We start from the raw sequence: 5,630 nt of genomic DNA, 5'->3' as shown, positions 1-5,630 counted from the left end.
GTGTGTGCACACACACACACACACACACACACACACACACACACACACACACACACACACACACACACACACACACTCAAACCCATACACACACACACACACACACACACACACACACACACACACCTCACTAGCCTTGGTCGACGCCCTGTGAGGTCAGGAGTGCCAGTACCCCTGTGGTTGCCTGCCCTATGGTAGCATGCTTGGGCAGCTTTTTTCTGTCAGCTTGGATGACTCCTTGACAGGGTGTTTATTTGGATTGGCAACTTGTTTTTTATTTGAATCGATACGCAGGGCAGAGGATCAGGAGAGGGTGGATGGGCAGAGTGCCGATCAACCCTGACATGAAGAACGTGTTGACAATAGTGAGCTGGAGCGGAGGAGAGACAGACAGGTGGAGGGAGACAGACAGGTGGAGGAGAGACAGACAGGTGGAGGAGAGACAGACAGGTAGAGGAGAGACAGACAGGTGGAGGAGAGACAGACAGGTGGAGGAGAGACAGACAGGTGGTTTCCCAAATAGAAAGACTACATAATGGGGCTTTACATGCATACAGTATATAAGCCTATCGCTGCCGTTCATGGATTTGCTTCGCTTGAGACACTTGATCGTATGAACACACATTTTCAGCAGAACTGCTTGATTTGGAAAAGAGGGAAAATGTAAGTTTTCCTTCCACTGGTCACGATAAGTTCTGAAATGATGACAGAAACCACACCATGGTGCTCGCATCTCTCCTCCCAGCCAGCCTCCAAACAAAGGAAAAGGAGGATTATTTTCCTCATTCGCAGGGAATAAACAGAATAAACAGGAAGGAGAAGCTGTTTTTCTGCAGATCACTTAGCCCCCAGCATCGCCCAGGGAACAGCTAATAAAATGTCATCAGAGTGAAATGAGAGTTAAGTGGAGGGGAAAGAGCTGAATATTCACATTCATTTGGCTGACAGCTGGGGGACTGCACTCACTCATGGCTGCATTGATATGCATTGCATTATGCGCTCCTCACCCCTTCGCGTTGACAATCAACAGCTTTAACACCTCGCTTTAATTTAATTAAAGGTGTGATTGTCAGGGTGAAAACTTCATTTGCACACGCACATGCACATTCACATTCACGTTCATGTGTGCCTGCCCATGCTCACACAAAACACAAGGGTCACTGTAGATGGAGGAAGTCCAATTATCTCTGTCTAGATCATTAGAGGAGTTAAACGGTCATCTGAGCAGAGCACAGAGGAAAAGACTTTCTCCATCACCAAACTTTGGAAAGTTCTCACAGCCGGAGGCCCTGAGGCTTTTCCTCCCAATCTGGGCAGAAGCTGCCCCGAGGCACTGCGCTGGGATCAGCATTCCCCTTTCCACATCCTTCTGTAGAGAAATGCAAACTTAACCTGAATCAGTGTCTAGAGTGAGAACTTTATCCCATCCCATCTGACATATGAGAACGGGCTTTTGAGTGTCAGTGTCTTGGTGTGGGTAAGTGAAGAGGACAAGATATATACTTCTGGCAACGTTTGTGTTTTTGTGCTCCATAAATGTATGGTGAGAAAAAGGAGGTAATCTGAAAGTCAATTCACGTTCACGGGGGGGACGGGGGGTGGGGGTGGGGGGGGGGGGGGGGGTCGCCATGTTTATGCTCACCATACAATTTTATATTCAGTCAGTTTCAGTTTTGTATTCAGTCGTATTTATAATGCTGCCTTACTCCACTCAAGAGAAAACTCACATACTGTATGAGCCACACAAACAGATGCAACACAAATCAAGCAAGTATCAAAAGATTCTACAATACATGGTTATCTTTTAATCTGTGTTTGAAAGGTGGCCTTGGTGGCATCTGGGAAACATGAAAGGATGACAGAGAGGAGGAGAGAGGGAGGTGATGAAAGTCTTGGTAAGGTTTTCCTAAACACTCTCCCTCTTTCATCAAAGAGATTACTGACTGATCCAGACCTTAATGACCACAGTGTTTTAGGCTCTGATCTGTGGTCAGTTTGCAACATGTCCAACTCCAATTGATCTGCTCTAATGAACAAATACATACTTTTCAGTTAATCATGCAGCTCGGTGACATCAGCTCTAAAGATGACTCTGCCTCAGGTTGGCTTTATACGGGGAGTGGATACATTTATCCAGAGGTGGAAAGTAACTACGTACACTTACTCACTGTACCGTAATACAATTTTGAGGTACTGTGACATTACTTGAGTATTCCTATTTTGTCACACACTTAATACTTTTACTCCCCTATACATTTCAGTGGGATATATTGTACTGTTTACTCCAGTGCATTAGTCTGATGGCTGTAGTTGCTTTGCAGAGTAACGTCTTACACACAAAACATATGATAAGCTCATAATGCATGATGCATTGTTAGAGTTTCAAACTACCCAACAGTATATGGATTAGTTAGACCAACAATATTAAATACTACAAGTTAATGTATTCATTATTTAACATCCAATCTTCCAAATGAGGAATTTTACTTTTGATATAAGTACTCATAACTCTGTGCTAGTCATGGATTGGCCATAATAAACATGTTTCAAGCATAAGGATGATCATAAGTGTACATGGTACCAGAGTACCTTACCGCATATCTTGGACACTCGGGTCAGAGCTCTCAACTGATCACCACCTGGTGGTGAGTTGGGTCAGATGGTGGGCGAAGCCTCTGGACACAGACCTGGCAAGCACAAACGTGTAGTGTGGGTGAACTGGGAAGTTCTGGTGGAGGCCCCTGTCCGGGAGACCTTCAACTCCTACCTCTGGCAGAACTTTTCTGGCATCCCGGTGCAGATTGGGGACATAGAACCAGAGTAGTCAGTGTGCAAAGCTTCCATTGCTGACGCTGCGGCTGGGAGATGTGGTTTCAAGGTTGTTGGTGCCTCAAGGGGTGGCAAGAAGGAGGCTTTCCAGGCTACTATCCCAGGAGACTCCAGAAACAAGGTACCGACAGCCGACAGGCCAGAAGGACAGCAGCAATAGATGTTGCGAAGGCAAAGCAGTGGTGTTGGAGGAGTTCGGAGAATCCATGGAAAAGGACTTTCGGTGTGCGCCAAAGCGCTTCTGGCAAACCGACGCCTCATGAACCTGATTAACCGACCCTCTATAATAGAGGCAGAGCTGGAGGCTGATGGAGGAACGACCTCAATTTCCCTCCCTGGAGGAAGTCACTGAGGTAGTCAAACAACTCCACAGGGGCAAAGCCCCGGGGATAGATGAGATCCGTCCAGAAAGGCTGAAGGCTTTGGGTGTTGAGGGGCTGTCATAGATTAAAAAAGGGGACCAGAGGATGTTTACCAATTACAGGAGTCTCACATTACTCAGCCTCCCTGGGTCCATCTACTCCATGGTGTTGGAAAGGAGGGTCCGGCCGGTAGTCGAACCTCAGATTAAAGAAGAACAATGCGGATTCCATCCTGATCGTGAAACAAGGGACTAGCACTTTATTCTCGTAAGGATCCTGGAGGGGGGTGAGTATGACCATTCGGTCTACATGTGATTTGGAGATTTGGAGAAGGCCTATGACTGGGTCCCCCTGGGAGATACTGTGGGAGGTGCTGTGGGAGTATGGGGTGCGGGGGTCACTATCGGGGGCCATCCAATCTCTGTATTCCCAAAGCAAGAGCTGTGGCCGAATTCTCTGCAGTAATTCAGACCTGTTGTTGGCCTTTGCCAGGGCTGTGCTTTTTGTCACCTATCCTGTTTGTGATATTCATGGATAGGATTTCAAGGCATAGTCTTGGAGGGGAGGGGTTTCAGTTTGGTAGGTTTAGGATTGCATCATTGCTTTTTGCGGGTGATCTGGTCCTGATGGCATCGTCGGTCTGTGACCTTCAGCAGGCACTGGATGGGTTTACAGCAGAGTGTGAAGCGGCTGGGAGGAGGATCAATCTCTCAATCTGAGGCCATGCTTCTCAGCAGGAAAGCGGGGGTTTGCCCACTCCGAGTAGGGAGCGAATCCTTACCGGGTGTTTGCCCACTCCAAGTAGGGAGCGAATCCTTACCGGGTGTTTGCCCACTCCGAGTAGGGAGTGAATCCTTACCCCAAAGCGGTTTTCCCACATGCGCCTTTTACCGCTAAATGACCGGAACGCGGTCTAATGCCTTCATGTGTGAAAGTTGTTGTACCGGTATAAGCGCGACCCCGTCGTCAAGGACATTTCACCAGTTTCGAGCCAGTCAGAAGAGCGGTACGCGCGATAAGGAACACAAGTGTAGAACGGGTCCAGTCATTTGCCGCGACACCGGTCCTTCTCTCATGGGCGAGGTGTACACACGTTGCTTAACGTTCACTTCCAGCGTGCATCATCTAATCATTCGCGCACATCAAAGCAAACTACTTCCACATTTCGCTTCGTGCATTTGCTTTCTCTACATACATACAAGCGTTGGGCAGCTTGCAAGCCACTGCCATTCTCGCTGTGTCTGTCCTGTGTGGCTGCTGCGAAGTGCGGAGGACTGAGTGAAGGACTGGCCTCTCTCGAGCAGAGAGGGGAGGGGGGAAATCGGCTGTGTTTGTTACGCTGGCTTGACGCTGCTCTTAAGTCAAACGAGTGTGATTTATTGTGTGACAAGCGAACTTATTTCACCATCGGAGTTTTGCCGATCCCCAAAATAAGCTCCCCCCTCCCCCGCCCCCCAACATACAGGCAATTTCGCTGCTATATTCCCACATGCCAGCGCTCAGGTGTGAAGGGAAATTCCGGGAAATGTCCGATATTGACTTACAGGTAATTTTCCGGTACGCATGTGGGAAAACGGCTCAAGTGACAGACTTCAAGTATCTCAGGGTCTTGTTCTTGAGTGAGGGGTCGAAGGAACAGGTGGGCCAGAGAATCGGCCAGAGAATCGGAGCAACGAGAGTGGTATAGAGAGGCAAAGTGGAACGTCACTTCCTGCTTCAGCACTGTACCAGAGATTTTCATCTGCCATTTATTTTCCCATAGACATTTCATAAAGTCGAACCAAACTTAAAAAAACAATATATTATATTATATAATGAATATTATATTTTCTTTAAACCCGCATTTCTTTTATGTTTTGGTCCCAGTGAAATGTTATGCGATCTCTCCTGTTTGTTTCTAAATATATCTGTACCGTTTGGTTTGAACCAGTAAAACTATTTGTATACGCATTTTATGAAATGTGTATGGGAAAATAAATGGCGGATGAAAATCTCTGGTACAGTGCTGAAGCAGGAAGTAGGTGGTCACTTTGTCTCTCTATTGTGTTCACTTTACCACACTGTTGTGACAAAAAGAGAGCTGAGTCAGAAGGTAAAGCTCTAGATCTACCAGTCAATCTTCCTCCCAACCTTCACCTATGGTCATGAACTAAGGGTCATGAGTGACATGATGAGATCACAGATACAACCGGCCAAAATGGGTTTCCTCTGGAGCGTGGCTGGCATCTCCCTTAGGGATAAGATGAGAAGCTCCGTAACCTGTGAGGGAGTCAGAGTAGAGCTGCTGCACCTTCGCATAGGAAGGAGCCAGTTGACGTGGTTCCGGGATCTAGTAAGGATGCCTCCATGGTCAGGTTTTCCAGGCACGCTCATCTGGGAGGAGGCCATGCCCGAAGACCAGGTGGAGTGATCACATCTCCACGCTGGCCTGGGAATGCT

Source organism: Poromitra crassiceps (genome assembly GCF_964638095.1).
Source record: "Poromitra crassiceps genome assembly, chromosome: 6".
In the NCBI taxonomy this organism is placed as follows: Eukaryota; Metazoa; Chordata; class Actinopteri; order Beryciformes; family Melamphaidae; genus Poromitra; species Poromitra crassiceps.
Note: the sequence above shows the minus strand (reverse complement) of the source record.